This window comes from Triticum dicoccoides, chromosome 3B, assembly GCF_002162155.2.
Source record: "Triticum dicoccoides isolate Atlit2015 ecotype Zavitan chromosome 3B, WEW_v2.0, whole genome shotgun sequence".
NCBI classification, from domain to species: Eukaryota; Viridiplantae; Streptophyta; class Magnoliopsida; order Poales; family Poaceae; genus Triticum; species Triticum dicoccoides.
The window spans coordinates 848,083,936-848,107,527 of NC_041385.1; the positions used below are offsets into that span (position 1 = coordinate 848,083,936).

The following is a 23,592-nucleotide window of genomic DNA, read 5'->3' on the forward strand; positions in this document are numbered from 1 at the left end:
TGAGATTCAACTCAGAAGACCGCGTCTTCACCTTATTCCCCTTGAGCTAAGGACACACTGTCCTCGCCCAATCACTCTGGTAAGTCTTCAAGGTAGACTTCTGAACCTTCACAGACTTCGTTCACCCGCGATCCACAATGACTCTTGGATGCTCAGAACGCGACACCTAACTGGCTGGAGGATACACAGTCCTCAAGTGTAATAAGTCTTCAGGTCACACAGACAGAAAGACTTCAGTGATGCCTAACACTCTTTGGCTCTGGGTGTTTGGGCTTTGTCCTCGGAAGGATTTCTCTCTCAAAGGCTTCGAGGTGGGTTGCTCTCAAAACGACAAAAGCCGTAAACTAACTCTGAGCAGCCACCAATTTATGGTGTAGGGGGTGGGCTATTTATAGCCACAAGGCAACCCGACCTGATATGTCCAAAATGACCCTGGGTCACTAAGAAACTGACACGTGTTCCAACGGTCAGATTTCAAACACACATGACAACTTTACTTGGGCTACAAGAAAAGCTGACTCATCCATCTCTGGATAAGATTTTCTCTCATTGTCTTCGCTCGAAGACATAGGATTTGGGTTGAGCATCAATTCAGTCACTCTGACTTTGTTCACTTGGACCCCACTTAACAGTACGGTGGTTCCTATGACTCAACAAAGAAGAAAAGGAAACAACGAAATAACACAGTCTTCGCGCTCCATAATCTTTGCTCAATGTCTTCTCATGTCATAGTCTTCAATGTGAATATCTTCACATACCACCATTGTCTTCAATGTCTTTATACATTTTTAGGGGTCATCTCCAGTAGGTAAACCGAATCAATGAGGGACACTACCTCCGTTATCCTGCAATTCTCACAAACGCATTAGTCCCTCAACAAACTTTGTCAACCAACTAGGGGTGGCACTAGATGCACTTACAGATACGAAGCCTGGATGCAATACAGTTGTTCCTATAAAACTGTTTCTGATATCTTGAATATCCCAAACGTTTCATCCTTGTAACTCGTTTGTGCTCGCTTTGCCATTGCAGACAGTATTTTGTGGTGCTACTTTTACGATGCGCAACCCATCACAAACAGTTCATGATTATATAACATGTACGATAAGCAAAAAATCACACACATTTACTTTTCCTCGACTGTATGTGATTCAATGTAAGAGCGCATACATTTGTGCCTATAAAACTGTATGAAATGTTTGAATACATCCCACGTGATTCATCCTTCGTACCTACGTCGGATGAAGACCTATCACACACGTTATTCTATGACCAAACGTTTGCGATGCGTACAACATTATAAACAACCCATAATTGCCAAACGTGTGTGATAAGGTGACTTTCACAAACATTTAATTAAAAGGAACTGTGTGTGATGCTGTTGTTAATCACAAACGTTTTTCTTGGGTGATGGTGTGTGCGGTAGAGATTGATCACACACGTAGTGGATCCAAGAAACATGTCTGATCTCCACGTCTATGCAGTCGTTTTGCTTTCGCAAACCGTGTGCCGTGTAATTCCTAATTTAGCCCTAATTTATCCCTAGTTTAATCCCTAATTTAAAAATCACCAATTTTGAATTTGAAAGTAGGCAAACCGTTATTTCATATATAACCATGTTTATTACAAATATAGGTTCCACCATGAATGTATAATTCAAGGCACAGGTACATATACTGAAGAACTCCCAAAGCACCAAGTAAAGAATAATGAACCATAGTTGTACTGAAGACTATAAAGACAGAGGCGAAAGACATTCTGGTTGCTGGAGAAGGTGAAGCAAAATGCCCATATTGTGCCCTCCTCCATGCTTAATGCGCGCACGACTCTAGGCCAACCCCTTGTGATGGTTGCCCGTCCATCCTTCTATGTCTTCATTAGGACTTCTCGACGCTCATTGTATTCTGTATTACAAAGCAACCAACTGGTACAACCAACTATAGGTGCTGGGGAGGAAGCAGCACAGACACGCCCAAAGGAAACGAAAGAGGAAACAAAAGGAACAAATGCCGACAATGATGGATCGATAAAAATGAAAAATCCTTGGGACCACTGCGCCCACCGTAGATCTCCCACCATGATCCAAGACTCTGATGCATTGGTACCAATCAACACCTCCAAGAAGGGACATGACGATGACGACGCTGCTGCCAAGGGTTTCCCCCGGTACTTGACGAGGAGAGAAGAAGCGTAGCCCCCGACGCCCTCCAGGAAGGTCTAGCGGCAACCTGAAGTGCCAGCACATTGGTGTCGGCCATGACGACAGGAATTTCACCCAATCCCATCCATCACCTAGGGTGCTCCGGAGCCCACCACCAAAACCAACCACCACCCTGCGCCAACATGGTCTTGAAGCTTCACACACCGTCTCATCACAGGACCACGAAGTGAGGTCTGCGGACTGTCGGCACGCGGGAGGGCTCAACCTCCACCGCCAGCAACGGTAGCCGGCCGGACGCAGTATCAGCAGCATACGAGACCCGTGGGTTGATACTTCTCCAACGTATCTATAATTTATGAAGTATTCATTCTCTTATATTATCATTCTTGGATGTTTTACAATCATTTTATAGCAACTTTATATCATTTTTTTGACTAACCTATTCACCAAGTGCCAAAGTGCCAGTTGCTGTGTTTTGCTTGTTTTTTACATCACAGGAAATCAATATCAAATGGAGTCCAAACACCGCGAAACTTTTTGGTGGAATTTTTATGGACCAGTAGACACCCAATGGTCCAGAGCTGCACCTGGAGGGTGCCCCGAGGGGGCACAACCCACCAGGGCAGGTCTGGGCCCCCAAGCGCGCCGTGGTGGGTTGTGCCCACTTCAGTGTCCTCCGACACCCCCTCTTTGCACTATAAATCACCAAATATTCCAAAAACCCTCGGGGTTAAACCTAGATCAGAAGTGCCGCCACCGCAAGGCTCTGTATCCACTGAAAACCAATCTAGACCCTGTTCCGGCAACCTGCCGGAGGGGGAATCATCACCTGTGGCCATCTTCATCATCTCATCGGCCACCACGATGCTAAGGGTTTGTACCGGTAGCTATGTGTTTAATGCCTCTCTCTTGTGTTCTTGATATGCACAATCTTGATGTATCACATGCTTTGTTAATATAGTCGGATCATATGCTGTTTTCCCCTCTCTATCTTGTTGTGATGAATTGAGTTTTCCTTTGAGATTTTGTTTTATTGGTTTGAATACTTTTATGGATTTGAGAACACTTGATGTATGTCTTGCATATGAATACTCATGGTGACAATGGGGTATCATATTGATTTACTTGATATATGTTTTGGCCCTCAACTCGCGGATTCCCGAGCTAACATTGTGGTAATCTATGCATAGGGGTTGATGCATGTTCTTGTCTTTGTTTCTCCTATGAAAATCTTGGGGCACTCTTTGAAGTTCTTTGTATTGGATTGAGTATTAAGAATCTGAAATTGTTGGATGCATATCATATAATTAACTCAGGGATAGTCGTGGTGACATTGGAGTATCTAGGTGACATTAGAATTGGTTGATGTGTGTCATATGGTGTTATTCTAGTACGAACTCTTGATTAGATCGACCGAAAAGAATAGCTTGCTGTTATTTTAGTATGAACACTAGGATAGATTGATCGGAAAGAATAGTTTGACGTGGTTTCGTACCCTACAAATAATTTCTTCTTATATTCTCCGCTAGATAGGAACTTTGGAGTGATTCTTCGTTGAATGTTGAGGGATGGTTATGTGATCCAATTATATTAGCATCGTTGAGAGATCACACTAGATAAAGTACGGACCCTAGGCCTCATTTTCAAGCTTTGCAATACCGTTTGTGCTCAATTTTGTTACTTGCTACCTAGCTATTTTTTATTGTTCTTGTTACAAAAACCAATATCTACTATCATTACTACACTTTTATTACCATCTCTTCGCCGCACTAGTGCACCTCAATTTACCATTGTATTTGGTGTCCTGGGGACACAAGAGATTTTTTGTGATTTGGTTGCAGGGTTGCTCGAGAGAGACCATCTTCATCCTACACCTCCCACGGATTGATAAACCTTTGGTCATCCACTTGAGGGAAAATTGCTAATGTCCTACAAAACTCAGCGCTTGGAGGCCCAACACGAGTCTACAAGAATAAAGTTGCGTACTAGACATCAAGCTCTTTTCTGGCGCCATTGCCAGGGAGGTGAGTGCATGAAGGTATATCTTTAGATCTTGCAATCGAATCTTTTAGTTACTTGTTTTATCACTAGTTTGGTTTATAAAAGAAAACTACATAAAAATGGAGGTGAGGTTGCATCATATTATTGATCATCTTTATTATATCTTCTTGAAAATGATGGATCTGAAAATTGTGCTCAATTGTTAGAAGAAGTCAATAAAATTTTTGGCACAAAATATTTGAATGATGAGCATGATAGGAATGTTGTTAGTATGAATTGTTTGAGTATCCAAAATGCTAATGATGATTGCAGTAGTCATGATAATTATGTATTTTATAAGTATGTCAATTTTTGCGGAGTCAATTGGGAGTGCATTCGCACATAAAAAGGGAAGATAGATTTTGTAAGAGGCATAAATATTTAGGAACAAAAAAGTTGCAAGAGAGGCTAGATGATTGTGCTAAAAGATTTCATTTTTTTCGTCGTCCTTGTGAACTTTGCAATGAACACGGTCATTTAAATCTCCAATGCAAATTGTTTCATGATCAAATCGTGTACAAAAGTGTTGATAACTTGATTACCCTTGAGGATCATAAAGAGATAAGTCTTCTTTTGGGATATGAAGAAATGAAACATAAAACTAAGTATACTAGTCATCAACCCGTGAAACTGCACGGGCTAGGTCAAATTCTTGGATAATATTAGGTCACATAAATTTCATTTGCATATGCATCATTGTGTCTAACTATTACTTCCTCCGTAAACTAATATCAGAGCATTTAGAGGAGTAATTCTTTGTCATTCTTTTTTGATTAATAGAGTTTTCTATTGATCCAAGGTGTTTGATCAACGTGATAATAAAAAGGAGTTCACATTCGGCATTTGTTTGATCTCCATTTAGAATATTTGAAGGAATATATGTTAGTTAGACATGTTTTATATTAATAATTAATTGACGCGCTTAAATACAGCAAATACACACGTGGTTCCTCTTCTAGTATAAGAATTATTTATTTGTAGTTTTGCACCTACCTATAGACTCCAAGTGCCACATCTAGATAACGTGGTCATATTTATATGCTTAAATAAAAAAATATGTTACTTCATCAAGAGGGTTAGTTATATATGTACATCGTGGTTTGGGCACATTTTTCCCAGGCTGTTAGAACAATAAATATTATTTGAGGTATTTGTTATACTGAATGTTCGAGCCTTTCCTAAAAAAAGAGTAATTTCGTGTTCTTTCAGAAATTGACCCAACCGGGCTCGGATGGAAAAGATTTCGTATTTATACCAAAGCTTATAATGTTACCTTATTTGCATTGTTTAATACTCCATACTGTTTACAACAAAGAAGGATCAGCACACTGATTATGATAAACAACCACGAATTTTTTACATATACTGTATGAATCACAGTAATACATACCACTGGTAGACTTTTTGACATTATGCTAGATGGGCTAAACCCATTTAAAATAAGAACATAAACAACAGCTAGTAAACATAGTGGCAAAATTTAACATTGCGTTGGTTCGGTACATTTACCTTTCAGCTATCAATGATAACAGAAATTCCAAAGAACACATAACTTAGTTGGATGTGCATACCTGCATGGACATGAACATGAATGTTCATTGTCTCATAGATAAATATCCAGTCACAAAATATACATTATGTTCATTCTTCTCACAAATCTATGAAGACACAAAATGTTTACTGGTTCCTCTTAACATGGAAAAAAATTAACCTTTCACCCTGAAGATTTTCTTTGGCTTTGCATCTCCATATCTTTGGAGACTTTCAAGATATAAGAATACATTATAATGTGAAATATTTCTTCTCAGACACCAATGTCATGAGCTGCTCACAAAAACGGATGGGAAACCTTGTCAGGAAGACACATAGTAAGTGCCAGGCATTAGCACTTGTGTACCAATCAGGATCATGTGGGTAGCAGGAAAATGGAAGTATTCATATTAACGCTATATATGGTAGTTTTGTGACTCTTCATTACACTACGGTCAGATACCTTCTCCTTATCTTCTATTTTTTTCACAAATAGGAAATCATTAGAAAAACTGAATAGTGAGTCCAACTTCAACTGTGCACCTGCATGGGCTAGCTATTTGGGTGAACACATAATATAGTAACATGAATACAATTATTGTATTTCCGTGACTTTATTGTATTTGCAAATTTGCAACAGTATTGACAGAAAAATATATCATCCATAGGGGCATTCCAAGGACAATAATAAAATAGTTTGTATAGTTTAATAGAACATATATATGGTGCATATCTGTGTACAATTACAATAAAAAATCGCATACGGGAAAATGGTCTAAACATATCATCGTAGTACAATTAACACAAGCATTGATATGTATATATCTCCATAAGACACTGTAACAAAAGAATATCACCTCTAGTCTTCAACATCTGATGTTTTTGATGTTGATTCTGAAGGAAATCCTTCAGCAAAAGAACCATGTAAATGTCAATGATAATACTAGAAGTCTCAAGGTACATACTCATGCTTATTAATTTCCTCTTAACAAAAATTAACAACTAACTGGAACTGCAGGACATTACGAACAAAATCATAAACTTTGACATGCATCTCTCACACTTGATGATGCCATTACAGAAGTTTCAAGTGAGTCTTGGCACTACATAATCTGAAAATCAATTTTAATACCCTATGTACCAAGCATGTGGAGTATATGGGGAATGGGAGGATTTAAGAAAAAGAGTGAATAAGTGAATTAGCTTGAACCAATTTTCATGGCGGCACCGGTAGTAGGTGCAATATTACAACATCTCGATACGGAGGCTGGTGGTGATTGGTGATGCTTTCGTTCAACCTGTGTGATGGAAGTGCCGAGGATAACTGCAACAACACCACAAAGCCATGGGTTATAGGTGGACTAGCAAGATCATGGCCTGGCTCATGGCGGCGTGACCTTTGGATTGCCTACAGATTTTTGGAGGACGAAAAGCGAGGTGCTCTACTTGAGAGAGATTGGGAAGATGTATGGGTGAACCTGGGAGGCATGTTTCTTTTTTACGGGAGGAGAAAGACTACCGCCAGGATTGAGAAAGACACCATGGAAGGTATGCCTGGGAAGAGAGGAGAACAACACACGCTAGATCGAAGGAGGAAACACCGAACGCCCCAACGAATCAGAAGTTTTTCTTTTATCATAATTCTCTGCCGATTTTCTTCCTTTGATTTTTTGAATCCTTCTTCCTTTTGATTTGATATAGATTGTAGGCTGTAGAGGGGACCTGAAAATAAAAAGGTGCTAGAGGAGTCCTATAGATAAAAGGTGTTCATTTGGGACAATATAAAAGGAATTCTCGTGAGATAATTCATCCAACGATTACCAAATAATAAACACAGAGATTGGATGTATGATTTTGCTTATTTTTCAAGGAATAACGCGAAGCCTTTTTTTATCTATCATGGAGTTTTCATGCCTGGAAGTTTTTTTCCTTTAATACCTATGGACATCGTGGAGTTCCCATGGACGTGATATAGATCTTTTTTACTGCACCATGTTTATTACGCAACTGTTCCACCTATCTTGGCCGTAAATTCTACAATCCAATGGTACAATTAATATTGATGATGTGGCTTAATTAAGCGGCTTTAATGGTGCCTCCAATTAGTAAATATAAGATTGCAAAATTTAGTCTCAAGAGATTTCTTGATTTTGATCAAGAGTAAATTTAAATATTTTGTGCAGTAAATGGCATTGAGAATCCTTATATTGCCAACTATCTAAAGACAAGAAAACAAGTAGAATATGAAGAGAGCACTAACGAAAAGGAAAATATTTCCCAATACCCTCCGAGTTTTTATTATGATGAATCAGGTAACGAGGGGGCTCTTCCTATCCAATCAATCTCTTCAACAAGAAGCTTGAAAAATTTAATTAAACCCACACATGATGTGGTGAAGAAGAAGAAAAGAAGAAAGAATAGAGGTCAAGAGGTATGTCTCCTAAACAATGTTGCTCCTATCACCATTGTGCCTCATGAAAGTGAATCAAATATGTTGATGGGAGATGATGATATTGAGTATGATTTTTTTATACCTACTACTTGTGGTAATGATTATGATTGGAAAGACAATGATGTCCCTTATGATCTTGAAAATATTTTTAGCACTTGCTTGGAAGATTATGATAATAATGTTTGCAATGCTATTGGTGCCATTCATGCTATTGATAAGAATGATTGTGATGATATGCAAAACCACAAGCTTGGGGATGCTATGTTTAATGAGTATGAAATGTTTGAAGATATATTTGCTCGAAATAATGCTTTTCCTAAGCTAGGGATGCTTTGCTTAATGAATATGATCCTTTGATTCCTTCTACTTTCGATAAGAAAATTTATTATGATGATACTACACAACCTTCTTCTTGTAGACGTTGTTGGGCCTGCAAGTGCATAGATTTGTAGGACCGTAGCAAATTTACCTCAAGTGGATGACCTAAGGTTTATCAATACATGGGAGGCGTAGGATGAAGATGGTCTCTCTCAAACAACCCTACAACCGAATAACAAAGAGTCTCTTGTGTCCCCAACACACCCAATACAATGGTAAATTGTATAGGTGCACTAGTTCGGCGAAGAGATGGTGATACAAGTGCAATATGGATAGTAGATATAGGTTTTTGTAATCTGAAAATATAAAAACAGCAAGGTAACTAATGATAAAAGTGAGCGTAAACGGTATTGCAATGATAGGAAACAAGGCCTAGGGTTCATACTTTCACTAGTGCAATTTCTCTCAACAATAATAACATAGATAGATCATATAACAATCCCTCAACATGCAATAAAGAGTCACTCCAAAGCCACTAATAGCGGAGAACAAACGAACAGATTATGGTAGGGTACGAAACAACCTCAAAGTTATTCTTTCAGATCAATCTATTCAAGAGTTCGTACAAGAATAACACCTTAAGACACAAATCAACCAAAACCCTAATATCACCTAGATACTCCATTGTCACCTCAAGTATCTGTGGGCATGATTATACAATATGCATCACACAATCTCAGATTCATTCAACCAACACAAAGTACTTGAAAGAGTGCCCCAAAGTTTCTACCAGAGAGTAAATAAAATGTGTGCCAACCCCTATGCATAGGTTCATGGGTGGAATCCGCAAGTTGGTCACCAAAACATACATCAAGTGGCACGTTATATCCCATTGTCACCACAGATAAACACGGCAAGACATACATCAAGTGTTCTCAAATAAAGACTCAATCCGATAAGATAACTTCAAGAGGGAAACTCAATTCATCACAAGAGAGTAGAGGGGGAGAAACATCATAAGATCCAACTATAATAGCAAAGCTCGCGATACATGAAGACCGTGCCATAGAGAGAACACGAGAGAGAGAGATCAAACACATAGCTACCGGTACATACCCTCAGCCCCGAGGGTGAACTACTCCCTTATCATCATGGATAGCGCCAAGATGGTGAAGATGGCCACCGGTGATAGGTTCCCCCTCCGGCAGGGTGCCGGAACGGGCTCCCAATAGGTTTTTGGTGGCTACAGAGGCTTGCGGCGGCGGAACTCCCGATCTATCTTGATATTCGATGGTTTTAGGGTACGTAGGCTTATATAGGCGAAAGAAGTCGGTCGGGACGTGCTCGAGGGGCCCACGCGACGGGGGCACGCCCTACAGGGGGCGCCCTCCTATCTCGTGGCTGCCTCGAGTATCTTCTGACGTGAACTCCAAGTCTCCAGGATCATATTCTTCCAAAAAATCACGCTGCCGAAGGTTTCATTCCATTTGGACTCCATTTGATATTCCTTTTCTTCGAAATACTGAAACAGGCAATAAAACAGCAATATGGGCTGGGCCTCCGGTTAATAGGTTAGTCCCAAAAGTAATATAATAGTGTATTATAGATACGTTGGAGACGTATCAATGATAGCATGCCTCTTATTTATGATGATTACATTGATGAAAGTGGGTATGGCAGAGTGTCAACTCTAGATAGCATGCCACTATTTCGGAGGGTGTTGAATCTTAATACAATATGGATGAAATTGGATTTGGAGAGGTCATGACTATTTAGTGATACATCCACTATTTTGGAATAGGTTTCAATTAACTATGACAATAAAGTTGCTATCTATGATGATTATATGATGACACGTATGCCATAAAGATTAATAAATCTACTACACTTGTGCATCATGTAAAGAGTGATTTTTGTGATAGTTATATTATTGAATACCTTCATGAGATGTTTCTAAAAATTATTATGAGAGAGGAACTTCTGCTCTTACCTATCTCAATAATATCAAGTTTCTTCTCTATATGTTGATTGTTTCGAAGTTGTATTTGTTTTTCCTTCCTATGCTAGTTGGTTCTTGATTTCATGGGTTGCTTGCTCACAAAATCACAATGCATAGGAAGTGTGTTAGACTTAAATGTGCTTGACATGTGCTTCATGATGCTCACTTTGTGTTTCAATTCAAATCTTTTATGCGAGCATCATTGAAATCATCATGCCTAGCTAAAAGGCATTAAAGAAAAGCGCTTGTTGGGAGACAACCCAACACTTTTACATACTGTTTTTGTGTTTTCACATGATTAAGCTACTGTAGTAATCATGTTTTATTGCTTTAGTTTCAATAAATTGCCATGTAAATCCTTTGGGATAGTGTGGATGATAGTTGACTTGAATCTGTGCAAAAACAGAAACTTTTGTGCTCAGTCAAGGAAATTTAAAAATTCACTAGAACGTGCTTATGATCTGAATTATTTGCAGGTGATAGATATACAAATTCTCTATGTTATCCCAATTTTTCAGAATTTTTGGAGTACCAGAAGTGTGGTTGGACTACATATTACTTCAGACTTTTCTGTTTATGACAAATTTTGTTTTCAATGCGTAGTTTGCTTGTTTCCTAGTTTCTATGGCTTATATTGCTCAATATAAATTGTGGAATTGACATGGTACAGTAGGCATTGTGTGGAAAAAAATATGAATCTTGTCTTTTACAGTACCAAAGTGAAATGGTTTGCTCTTTATGATACTAACCTATCTCACGAAGTTCCGTGAAGTTTTGTGTGATTGAAGTTTTCAAGTTTCGTGTGAGATATTGATATGAGGAGAATAAGGATTGATAGTAACATAATCTTGGGCATGCCGAAGGCACTCCAAGGTAATATTCAAGGAAGATCCAAGCAACTAAGCTTGGGGATGACCCAGAAGGCATCCCCTCTTTCATCTTCAACATTATCGGTAACCTCACTTGGAGCTACATTTTCATTCGTCACATGATATGAGTTTTGATTGGCGAGTCATTTTCTCTTGTTTTGATTTGCTTGATGTTATTTATAATAATGTTTTGCATCTTTATTTTCAATAATAATGTCAGGTATAGCCTTTACCGTTCTTATTTTGCAAGTATATGAGTTGATGTTTAAAAAACAGAAAGTTTGTCGCTGTTGCAAAAATTCCCTATATACGTAAGAATGTGATAAAATTCTGAAACTTCTTTCAAAATAAGTTCTGATAAAGTTTCTAAAGCGTGGTAAATTTTCATAATTTTTGGAGTTCAATAAGTATTGATACTCTTGCATTCTTTACACATTGTACTGTTTTGGCAGATTGCTGTTATGTTTGCATTGTTTGCCTATGTTTGCTTGTTTAATGATTCTATTTGAGGATATGAGTATTAAATATGCATAGGAATTTAGTATGCAATGTTGAATACTAATTTTAGTCATTTGCTACAGTAGAGAATGATAAGGTTTTTGCATTGGTTTATACAAACTTATCTCACGAGTTCTTTTATAGTTTTGTGTGTATGAAGTTTTTAAGATTTATAGAGACTGTGATATAAAAGGAATGGAGACACAAAAGCTCAATTTTGGGGATGCCCAAGGCATCCCAAGATAATATTTCAAGAAGACTCAAGCATCTAAGCTTGGTGATGCCCCGGTAGGCATCCGACATTTCTTCATCAACAATTATCGGTTAGTATCGGTTGAACCAAAGTTTTTGCTTCTTCACATGAGTTGTGCTATTCTTGGAATCTCATTTTGTTTTGTTTTGCTTGATGTTTTAATAAACTACGTAGATATGGAAGTTTTTAAATAATAGAGTCCTCAAATAGCTACCTATTTACTTAACTACTTGCTTTATCTTCACTTATATCTTTTTGCAGTAGCTTGTCATTTACTCTTGTGCTTCACGTGTATCCTATGAGTAAATTGTTGAATTAATTGTATATAGTGAAGTTGAAATTATATGTTCATAGCATACCTAGTAGTATCTTCACATTGGGTTTAGAAAGTGGAAGTTGAAGTTGAAGTTGAAATCTTTTGAAGCTTGACAATCACAATATTGGTCATGCAAGCAATTCATGAATGATTACTATAAGGAAGAGAACATTCACATGTAAATACACTATCTTGGAAACATTTTGTGATTGTGAGCCCCCATCAAAATATTATATGCCAAAATTGTTTATGTTGGACATGGAAGACAACGTAATGATTTATGTTTGTTCATATTCACATAGTAGCTATATTGTCATAGATCCTTCAACATGTGGTGCTTGCCCGTCATCTTTGCTAGACAAAAATTCCGCACCAAGTAGAGATACTACTTGTGCATCAAAAAAACCTTAAACCCAAATCTTACTTTCAACAGTCCACCGTACCTACCTAAGGATTGAATAAGATCCTTCAAGTAAGTTGTCATTAGTGCAATAAGGCAATAAAAATTACTTCTAAAAAGTGTTAGATCATTTAGTGTAAGAGAAAATTGAGCATTGTAAGAACTTGTGATCGCAAAGAATAAAAGCGACAGACTGCATAATAAAGGTTGCTACCATAAGTGGCAATATAACATGATCTTCTTTTGCACTAAGGGTTTGAGCATAAAAACAAATAAGCGCATGGAAACCTCTGCTTCCCTCTGCGAAGGGCTTATCTTTTCCTTTTATGTATTTACTTTCATGCAAGAGTCAAAGTTTTTCTCTCTATTCCTTTTTATTTTTCTCCTTTGGCAAGCATAATGTGGTGAGGAAAGGTCTAGGCAAATATATCCAGTTGGATATGGGTTGCATGAGTTATCATTGCTGACATCACCCTTGAGGTGAATACGTTGGGAGGCGAAACTCTAAGCCCCTATCTTTCTACGTGTCTGGTTGAAACGTTTTACTCATGTGTATGCGGTGAGTGTTAGCAACCATAGAAGACTATGATGGTTGAGTATGTGGAGCTCTTACTTAGACTTTGTTGAAGACTTTGTTGAATAAGTTGAATTACAATTGCTTGGTGACTGAGAAAATAGGTTGTTGAGTTTCAATAGAATTCATTGTTTGAACCTTATCATGTGAATTGGTTGCTACTCTATCATGATAAGTTTTACGAGAAACAATTGCTTGTGCACGTTGCTAGCATTCAAACTTCATACATTATTCTTTTATCACTTACCTACTCGAGAACGAGTAGGAATTAAGCTTGGGGATGTTGATACGTCTACAACGTATCTATAATTTATGAAGTACTCATGCTATCATATTATTATCGGATGTTTTACAATCATTTTATAGCAACTTTATATAATTTTTTGGACTAATCTATTGACCCAGTGCCAGTTGCTGTTTTTTGCTTGTTTTTTACATCACAGGAAATCAATATCAAACGGAGTCCAAACACCGCGAAACTTTTTGTGGAATTTTTATGGACCAGAAGACACCCAATGGGCCAGAGCTGCACCTAGGGGTGCCCCGACAGGTGCACAACCCACCAAGGCGCGCCTGGGGGCCCACCTAATGGCCCCCGACCCCCTCTTTGAACTACAAATCACCAAATATTCCAAAAACCCTCGGGGTTAATGTCACACCCAATATGCGATACTATCCTAAAGAGACTCGAAGGTCCCACCAAGGATAGAACCGCATATTGAAACGCTTTTGCAAGGTGGATATTATTACATCAACATTACATAAATAGATGGGGATACATACAAGAGGCATACAATGCCACATGAATACAACAATACATCATCCATAATATCAACATCCGACTATGGATGAAACACAAACAGAAGCTCAAACGACATCCACCCTGCTATCCCAGGCTGCAGACCTGGAACCTATCCCCTGATCCAAGAAGACGCAGAAGAAGAACTCCAAAATGAGCAAACATCGCTCTCGCGTCATGATCATCGCATAACATGTACCTGCAACTGTTGTTGTAGTAGTCTGTGAGTCACGAGGACTCAGCAATCTCATTACCATGGGTATCAAGACTAGCAAAGCTTAATGGGAAAGGAAGGGGTAAAGTGGTGAGCTTGCAGCAGCGAGTAAGCATATATGGTGGCTAACATACGCAAATAAGAGCGAAAAGAGAGCAAGCGGAACGATCGTGAAGCTAGCAATGATCAAGAAGTGATCCTGAACTCCTACTTATGTCAAACATAATCCAAAACCGTGTCCACTTCCCGGACTCCGCCGAAAAGAGACCATCATGGCTACACACGCGGTTGATGCATTTTAATTCGAATCAGGTGTCAAGGTCATCTACAACCGGACATTAACAAATTCCCATCTGCCACATAACTGCAGCACGACTTTCAAAAGTTTATACCCTGCAGGGGTGTCCCAACTTAGCCCATGATAAGCTCTCGCGATCAACGAAGGATATACCTTCTCCCTGGAAGACCCGATCTGACTCGGAATCCCGGTTTACAAGACATTTTGACAATGGTAAAACAAGACCAGTAAGACCGCCCGATGCGCCGACAATCCCGATAGGAGCTGCACATATCTCGTTCTCAGGGCAACACAGGATGAACACTGCGTACAACTAAAACCAGACCTCAAGTTTCCCCCAGGTGGCGCTGCAAGTGGCTCTAGTTTGGACCAACACTCGAAGGAGCACTGGCCCGGGGGGGTTAAATAAAGATGACCCTCGGGCTCCGGAAACCCAAGGGAAAAAGGGCTAGGTGAGGCAAATGGTAAAAGCAAGGTTGGGCCTTGCTGGAGGAGTTTTATTCAAAGCGAACTGTCAAGGGGGTCCCATAAATCACCCAACTGCGTAAGGAACGCAAAATCCGGGAACATAACACCGGTATGATGGAAACTAGGGCGACAAGAGTGGAACAAACCACCAGGCATAAGGCCGAGTCTTCCACCCTTTACCAAGTATATAGATGCATTAATTAATATAAGAGATAAGAACTTCTGTTCTGAATTACACTATGGTGCTTATAGTATGATGAGAATATAAAACTTTATCTTTTTAAATACTTATATTATTTGCAACAATATCACGTATGTTGGTAGAAAGTCGTGCACGCATGTGTCCATTATTCTGTATAGAAATAAAGTCCTTATGATTCGACCATGCTTCTGTGGCCAGAAGAAAGATGCATGTCTCTTTTAGGTTGATAAAGAAAGGAAGATTATGCTATAATACGCCACTTGATCTTCAATACCTTTTAGAAACTTATAGGTGTTGACTACATGATACATGCAACAATTTTTGCGTCTTTAACCATGTTTTGTACCAACATAACACATATACACTTATATAAGCTTCAAAAAGTAGCACATTTATATAAATCTGAGGTGGTTCAGCATCACACAGAGACAATATTTATACCGTTGTGACACAATTGTACTTAAACAAGCTAAGAAAAAAAATAGTAAACGCAATGTAAGTTCACTGGACCCTATGTGCATGTGTAATATTAATAACATATATCAGCATATTCAAATTATTGTTTGACATTTCTAATTTATGAAAACTTTCTTATATCTAATAATAAAGTTGCTAGCCCGTGCAGTTGCACGGGTTGACGAGTAGTATCTTCTAAATTTATATTTGCATAGATGGAAAGGTAACATCCATGAAATGGATACCATCTTATAGATAGAACCATATTTTACAAATTAAGTATAGTGAGGCGGCCAAATCTTTGTGATCTCATTTTGAGCGAGAAGGGAGTAAATATTCTCTAGCCATTGGTCTATATAGAAATATACAATGCTTCTAGACGCCCAAACCGAGTCAGGAGTAAGAAATTTGTGTCTTCTCATATGGAAGGGAAAGCTATTCTTCTTTGCCTTATGGTGCTTGTGCACCTAGGAAATTCCATTCATATTGGTAAGAAATCGATCTCCCCATCCCTATATATGTTTCCGTTCTCCTATCAACCAAAGTAGGATAATATTCTCACTTAAATATCATGCATATTTTCATATTTTTCCCAATTTGGACTTCTTTTTATGGTGTGTGTTTTTCTTTACAGATAAATGCAAGGATCTAGTTCACCCGCAAATAAAAACATGCAAGGATAGACTTGCTACTATCGCCCTTGAGTGCAATCTGTCAAAATGCCAGGTGACCTGCAAAAATTTGTTTGGACCGCAACTCATAGCCTCATGGCCTGTCTCAACGCCGTCCCATACTATTGGCATTGTTGGTGCCGTGTCTGTTGGTAGAGTTGCATGGAACAATCATGACGAAAAATGGACAAACGATGTGATCCAATAATAAAATCTTCTTGTGACATGCATCTAAGAATACATAACGATTGGCAAATTTAGGTGTTCTATTGGATTTTGTCATATGCGATATTTGATCTGGTAATTTTAGGTTTGCATGGCCTCGTGATTTGTACATTAAAAAAACAATCTTATGCAACATGAATGAATCGACCTAACTATACCGGCAGTCCCATTTCTGATGGGCCCAGAACAGAAGGAAGTAGTATACATTTCTCTAGTCGGTGAGTATGTTTACTGGTAGAAACTTGTAGGATCAGATATCGACCAGAGCAATGTCCTTAAATAAGATCGACCAGAGGGGGTAAATGTGAATTGAATAATTTTAGCAATTTCTACAAAACAGATAGAAGACCAAAGAAATAGATTGTTAAAATGAAAAGGATATTGGCATATGGAAGAATAACTCAACAAGAAACTATACAACTTAGTAGCATGCGAGGCAAACTAGTAAGATACAAGTGCAGAAATGCCTACTATCGGCGTTCAAAAATGTATTTAGTGGCAGTAGGTGCCGATGCCGCTAGTCTAACGGCAGTGGTAAGCTGGTACTACCGGCGTCCACACCCAACGCCGCTTGTATATCTCTCATCTGTGGCGTCTGGCATGCAACGCCACTAACTAACAAATTATAAGTATTGCACCATTGACGGTAGATGCCAGTAATAGAAGTCATGTGCCATGTGGCTGATGCTCGCTTTGTCCTGTGGGTCCCAATGTCAGTAAACACCTACTGTCAGATAACCCCAGCATGTTACACTAATCTAGTTAAAACATTAATTAAACTAAACCTTACTCAAACATTAATATTAAACTAGTCGGCATCCACATTTTACACATATATGAACAACACTATTGAAATGACAAAATTAAATCTAATTAAAACTAAAAGATGCGCCCGATTCCTCGCCTGCACATCGTCGTCCGAGATGGAGACAACGGCCTCATTGTCGTAGATGGAGCCTAAGTGCTCCATATTGGATGGAGGAGCAGCCGGAGCAGGAGTTGGCTGGTTCAGCTCCTATAGCATCTCATTGGGAGGAAGCCACTTGAATATCGCCTGAACCTAAGGAAGCGTGTGCGACATCCACAGCTCCTTAGTGTTGTGACATGTAGGAGGCAGTGGAGGGGGTAGCACTGCTTGGAAAACCCCTATAGGCGACAACTTAATGGTGGTGCGGGTTAGTAAGGAAGCGCTACTACTACTTAGTAGTAGCGCGGGTAAAAACATCACGCTATACGTAGAGAATAGTAGCAGCGCGGGCACACACAGACGACGCTACTACTAAGTGCTCCCCACCGTGCCCCCAGCACAAGTCAGGAGGGCGGGCTGTTGAAGACCCACAAGTATAGGGGAACAATCGCAGTCCTTTCCATAAGTAAGAGTGTCGAACCCAACAACGAGCACAAGGAATCAATAAGTGGTTTCCAGCAAGGTATTCTCTGCAAGTGATGTAAAATAGCGGTGACAGATAGTTTGATAGCAAGATAATTTGTAGCCACTAACAAGTAATGATAGTAACATGGTGCAACAAGGTGGTCTAATCCTTTTTATAGCAAAGGACAAGCCGGAACTGGCACATGCGAATGTTGTCTAGTTAACTTCATCAAGATTCAGACTTGCATTCACTGTTTTGATAAGTTATTATATGGGTAGGCTGGTGGTAGTGTGTTGTTCTTACTTGAACAACCAACTTATGATTAACCCCATCGCAAGCACATCCGCAATTATGTAAAAAGAATTAAGACAAATCTGCCATAGAATGAAACATATAGATCCAAATCGGCCGCTTACGGAATACCGCATAAACTAGGTTTAAAATCATGTCACTCTCGCAACCCATCATCTACTTACTAATCTCACAATGCCTTCCCCTATGCCCAAACATGGTAATGTGTCATGTAGTCGACGTTCAGACGCCATCACACTAGTAGAAAATAGGGCTTTCGTCATAGCCGGATCGAACCAATAGTCCCGGTTGCATTACGAACCAGGACTAATGTGCGCATTAGTCACGGTTCGAGCGGCTAGGGCGTCGTCAAGGCATTAGTCCCGGTTCAAATGGGACCTTTAGTCCAGGTTTGAGACACGAACCGGGACTAAAGGGTGCGATGCTCTTTAGTCCCGGTTTGCGACTATAGATTAGACCTTTATTCCCGGTTTGAGACACGAACCGGGACTAAAGGGTGCGATGCCCTTTAGTCCCAGTTCGTGTCCGTGTTACAAACGGTTCTGATTTTTTTTGTTTTTCTATTTGTTTTTTGTTCTTAGTTTTTGTTTCAAATTGCTTATAACTTTTAGGATATTTGATGTTTTTAAGTGATTATTTTTCCATTTGATTCAATAACTTGTCTAGTATCTGTTTGTGCCATTAGTTTTCAAATTTGAATGATTCAAATATAAGTTTGTCCAAATTTTCTTGAAACACAAGATTGTGAATAATTTGAGTTTAGAAATAGTTTTTAATTTAATTATTTTTGCTCCTAGTCACATGTAAGATTGTTGTAACAGTAATATTAATTTGCTTCTTTTTATATTAATAAAAAATTGGATTTTAATTAAAACAATACTGCTTTACTTATAGAGTTGTTTTAGTCCTTTAATTGTTGTTTTCAATTATTTTTAGTTAGTTCTTTCTGTACATTTTAGCATGTTGTAGTAGGCTTCTGATAGACGACAGTAGACAAATTTTTATAATTAATTAATATTAATTTTGCTACTATTTTGTATTAATAGTTGTTTAGCCTATAATAATAGTTGATAGAATTAGTTTTGTTATATTAAAAAGTAATTCTGTTTGCCACTTTAATAGAACGTGACTCTGGCTTGGTTAACCTTAGTTGTGATATTTGTTGGGACGGTGCTAGCAGATGTAGTCCATGGTAAGATTGGATGGATACCATCCCGGACTAAAGGGGTTCAACCCCCTGTGTATCGCCATTTCAGTTTTGAAAAGAACAAAAAAATGATAAAAACATCAAAAATTAAAATCCTTCGAGATGTAGTTATGTTACTACATCTACTAGTTAGGAAAATTAAGAAACATAAATTTGGACATGTTTTGCAAAAAGGTGTGATGAAAAAGTAAAATGACTATATCTTTTGCATACGATGTCGGAAAAAAAGTATAATATATCAAAATGTTCCGCACGAAAATCGGCATCTGATTTTGACAGCCGTAGGCGGTTTTGCAATTTTTTAGAATCCTCAAATTCTAAAAGGAAAAAAATTTATGCTCAAATTTCAGTTTTTTGAATTTTGGTTAAATCTGATCAAATTGTGGTCAAACTACTTATTCAAGAAATATTAGTGTTACTAAATAATTATTCAAGAATATTAGTGTTACTGAATAATTATTTCAGTTTTATTGAATTTTGATCAAATATGGTCAAACTATGGTCAAACTACTTATTCAAGAAATATTAGTGTTAGTAAATAATTATTGGTTTTAAGAATAATAGTTTTAAACTCAAACGGTGTAACGTGTGACTTCATGCTCAACTTCAACTCCTAAGGGTTAATAGGATTGACATCTTACTATTGAGAAAAAGGGTTTCCCCCGCTTTGTATCCCGAAGCAACCAACCGATACATCCAAAGATAGGTGCTGGGACGGAAGCTGCACAATCGCAGCCAAAAGAAACGAAAGAGAAACAACAAGAGAAAAGAATGCCGACAACGGTAGATCGACGGAAATGAAGAAGCTTCACGACCACTGCGCCCACCAAAGATCTCCCATCAAGCTCCAAGGCTCCGAAGCACCGGTACCAATCAGCACCTCCAAGAAGGACCGCAACGAAGACGACGCTGCTGCCAAGGGTTTCCCCCGGTACACGACGAGGCGAGAGGAAGGGTCGCCCCCGACGCCCTCCAGGAAGGTTCGGCGGCACCCACCGGCGTCGCCGCGTCGGTGTCGGACAGGCCGACAGGGGTTTCCCCCGATCCCAACCTTCACCTCGGGTGCTCCAGAGCCTGCCACCAAACCGACCACCATCTTGCGCCACCATGGTCAAGAAGCCTCCACGCCGTCTCACCACGGCACCACGAGGTGACGTCTGCACAACAAGGGATAGGAGCCGGGACTAGGGGCCGCAGCACCGTAGGCACACGGGAGGGCACAACCTCCACCGTCAACGACGGTAGCCGACCGGACACACTAGCAGGAGCCTACCAGGCCCGTGTGCCCACGGGCCTGGCCGGGAACTCCATCCCGGAAAGCTCCCGCCATCGCGCTGCAGCAGGCACGCCATCGGCATCGTCGCCCCCCATCCGAGCTGCTCCTCCTCCTCACCACACAGACGACGAAGAAGCCACGCCAGGGACCGCCACGATAGCTTACTATTGTCAGAAAAAACTCGGTGTCGGTGGCTGATCATAGTCTATTTGACACAAGGGGTGGGAACCAACGACAATAGATGGATCAATGAATGATCTGCCTACCATGCGTCAATTTCGTTCTATATTACTTTTGCCATATTTTAGCAGAATATCCAATCATCCTTTAAGAATTCAGATAGACTGCCGCTTGAGTTGGACCGATTCCTCTAGAGGGTCTTTGATTTTTTTTTTTCGGTGCATAATTGCAATGTTAACTGCATGACTGCAAGTCTACAACACTACAACCCAAAAACGGGGATGAAATATTCCTATCACGTATAACTATCCGTTCCTTTAGTGCATGATTTCCCAGTGTAAACATGCTACAGTAATACCTACAGGTTTTCCGTGACATCATTTGTGTAGAGAGCAAGTTTTTTCTGTGTGCAGAATTGACAGGTGATGGTGTAGCAACGTCGTCCCATACAAGCGAAAATTGATACTTGATGGTCAGCTGTACTCTATACCATGTCCAATGTGCTAGTACTCAAGTGATATGGTATTTAATACTAGATTTGAGATGATATCGCATTTAATGGCACACACTTAAGAATATCTTCTAAATTTATATTTGCATAGATGGAAAGGTAACATCCATGAAATGGATACCATCTTATAGATAGAACCATATTTTACAAATTAAATATAGTGAGACGGGCCAAATCTTTGTGATCTTATTTTGAGCAAGATAGGAGTAAATATTCTCTAGCCATTAGTCTATATATAAAGATACAATGCTTCTAGACGCCCAAACCGAGTCAGGAGTAAGAAATCTGTGTCTTCTCTTATGGAAGGGAAAGCTATTCTTCTTTGCCTTATGGTGCTTGTGCACCTAGGAAATTCCATTCATATTGGTAAGAAATCGATCTCCCCATCCCTACATATGTTTCCGTTCTCCTGTCAACCAAAGTAGGATAATGTTGTCACTTAAACATCATGCATATTTTCTTTTCCCAATTTGGACTTCTTTTTATGGTGTGTGTTTTTCTTTACAGAGAAATGCAAGGATTTAGTTCACCCGCAACCAAAAACATGCAAGGATCGACTTGCTAGTATCGCCCGTGAGTGCATTCTGTCAAAATGCCAGACGACCTGCAAAAATTTGTTTGGACCGCAACTCATAGCCTCATGGTGTCTCAACGCCGTCCCATACTATTGGCATTGTTGGTGCCGTGTCTGTTCGTAGAGTTGCACTGAACAATCATGTCGAAAAATGGACAAATGATGTGATCCAATAATAAAATCTTCTTGTGACATGCATCTAAAAATACATAACGATTGCCAAATTTAGGTGTTCTATTCGATTTTCTCATGTGCGATATTAGATATGGTAATTTTAGGTTTGCATGGCCTCGTGATTTATACGTTAAAAAGACAACCTTATACGACATGAATGAATTGAGCTAACTATACCGGCAGTCCCGTTTCTGATGGGCCCAGAACACAAGGAAGTAGTATATATTTTTCTAGTCGGTTAGTATGTTTAGTGGTAGAAACTTGTAGGATCAGATATCGACCAGAGCAATGTCCTAAAGAAAGATATCGACTAGAGGGGGTAAATGTGAATTGAATAATTTTAGCAATTTCTAGAAAACAGATAGAAGACCAAAGAAATAGATTGTTAAAATCAAAAGGATATTGGCAAATGGAAGAATAACTCAACAAGAAACTATACAACTTAGTAGCATGCGAGGCAAACTAGTAAGATACAAGTGCATAAATGCCTACTATCAGTGTTCAAAAAATGTATTTAGTGGCAGTAGGTGCCGATTCCGCTAGTCTAACGGTAGTGGTAAGCTGGTACTACCGGCGTCCACACCCAACGCCGCTTGTATATCTCTCATCTGTGGCGTTTGGTATGCAACGCCACTAACTAACAAATTATAAGTATTGCACCATGGACGGTAGATGCCAATAATAGAAGTCATGTGCCATGTGGCTGATGCTCGCTTTGTCTTGTGGGTCCCAATGTCAGTAAACACCTACTGTCAGATAACCCCAGCATGTTACACTAATCTAGTTAAAACATTAATTAAACTAAACCTTACTCAAACATTAATATTAAACTAGTCGGCATCCACATTTTACACAAATATGAACAACACTACTGAAATGACAAAATTAAATCTAATTAAAACTAAAAGGTACGCCTGATTCCTCGCCTGCACATCGTCGTCCGAGATGGCGACAACGGCCTCATGGTCGTAGATGGAGCCTCGACCCTGAAACCTTCGACCCTTGACCCCTTAACGACCCTCGACCCTGAAACCTTCGACCCTTGACCCCTTAACGACCCTCGACCCTCTACCCTAGTTCCCGACCCTTGACCCCTCGGTAATCCTCGACACCCTCGTTATATCGACAACGACGCAACATACATATACATGGGAAAATAATGTTATCGGGGAGGGGGTATCGGTACCCCCCCCCCCCACTCGTGTCAAAGTTTCTTCTTTCTCCTCTATTCCTTTCTTTCTT

The 23,592-nt window shown here is 39.4% G+C and overlaps 1 long non-coding RNA gene across 1 annotated transcript; it reads left to right on the top strand.

Annotated features, from left to right (window-relative positions):
• Window positions 1-21,861: 21,861 nt before the first annotated feature.
• LOC119282652 lies at window positions 21,862-22,368 on the top strand. Its single transcript, XR_005138819.1, has 2 exons — window positions 21,862-21,968; window positions 22,110-22,368. It is a non-coding gene; the product is annotated as an uncharacterized LOC119282652 (long non-coding RNA).
• The last annotated feature ends 1,224 nt before the right edge of the window (window positions 22,369-23,592 follow it).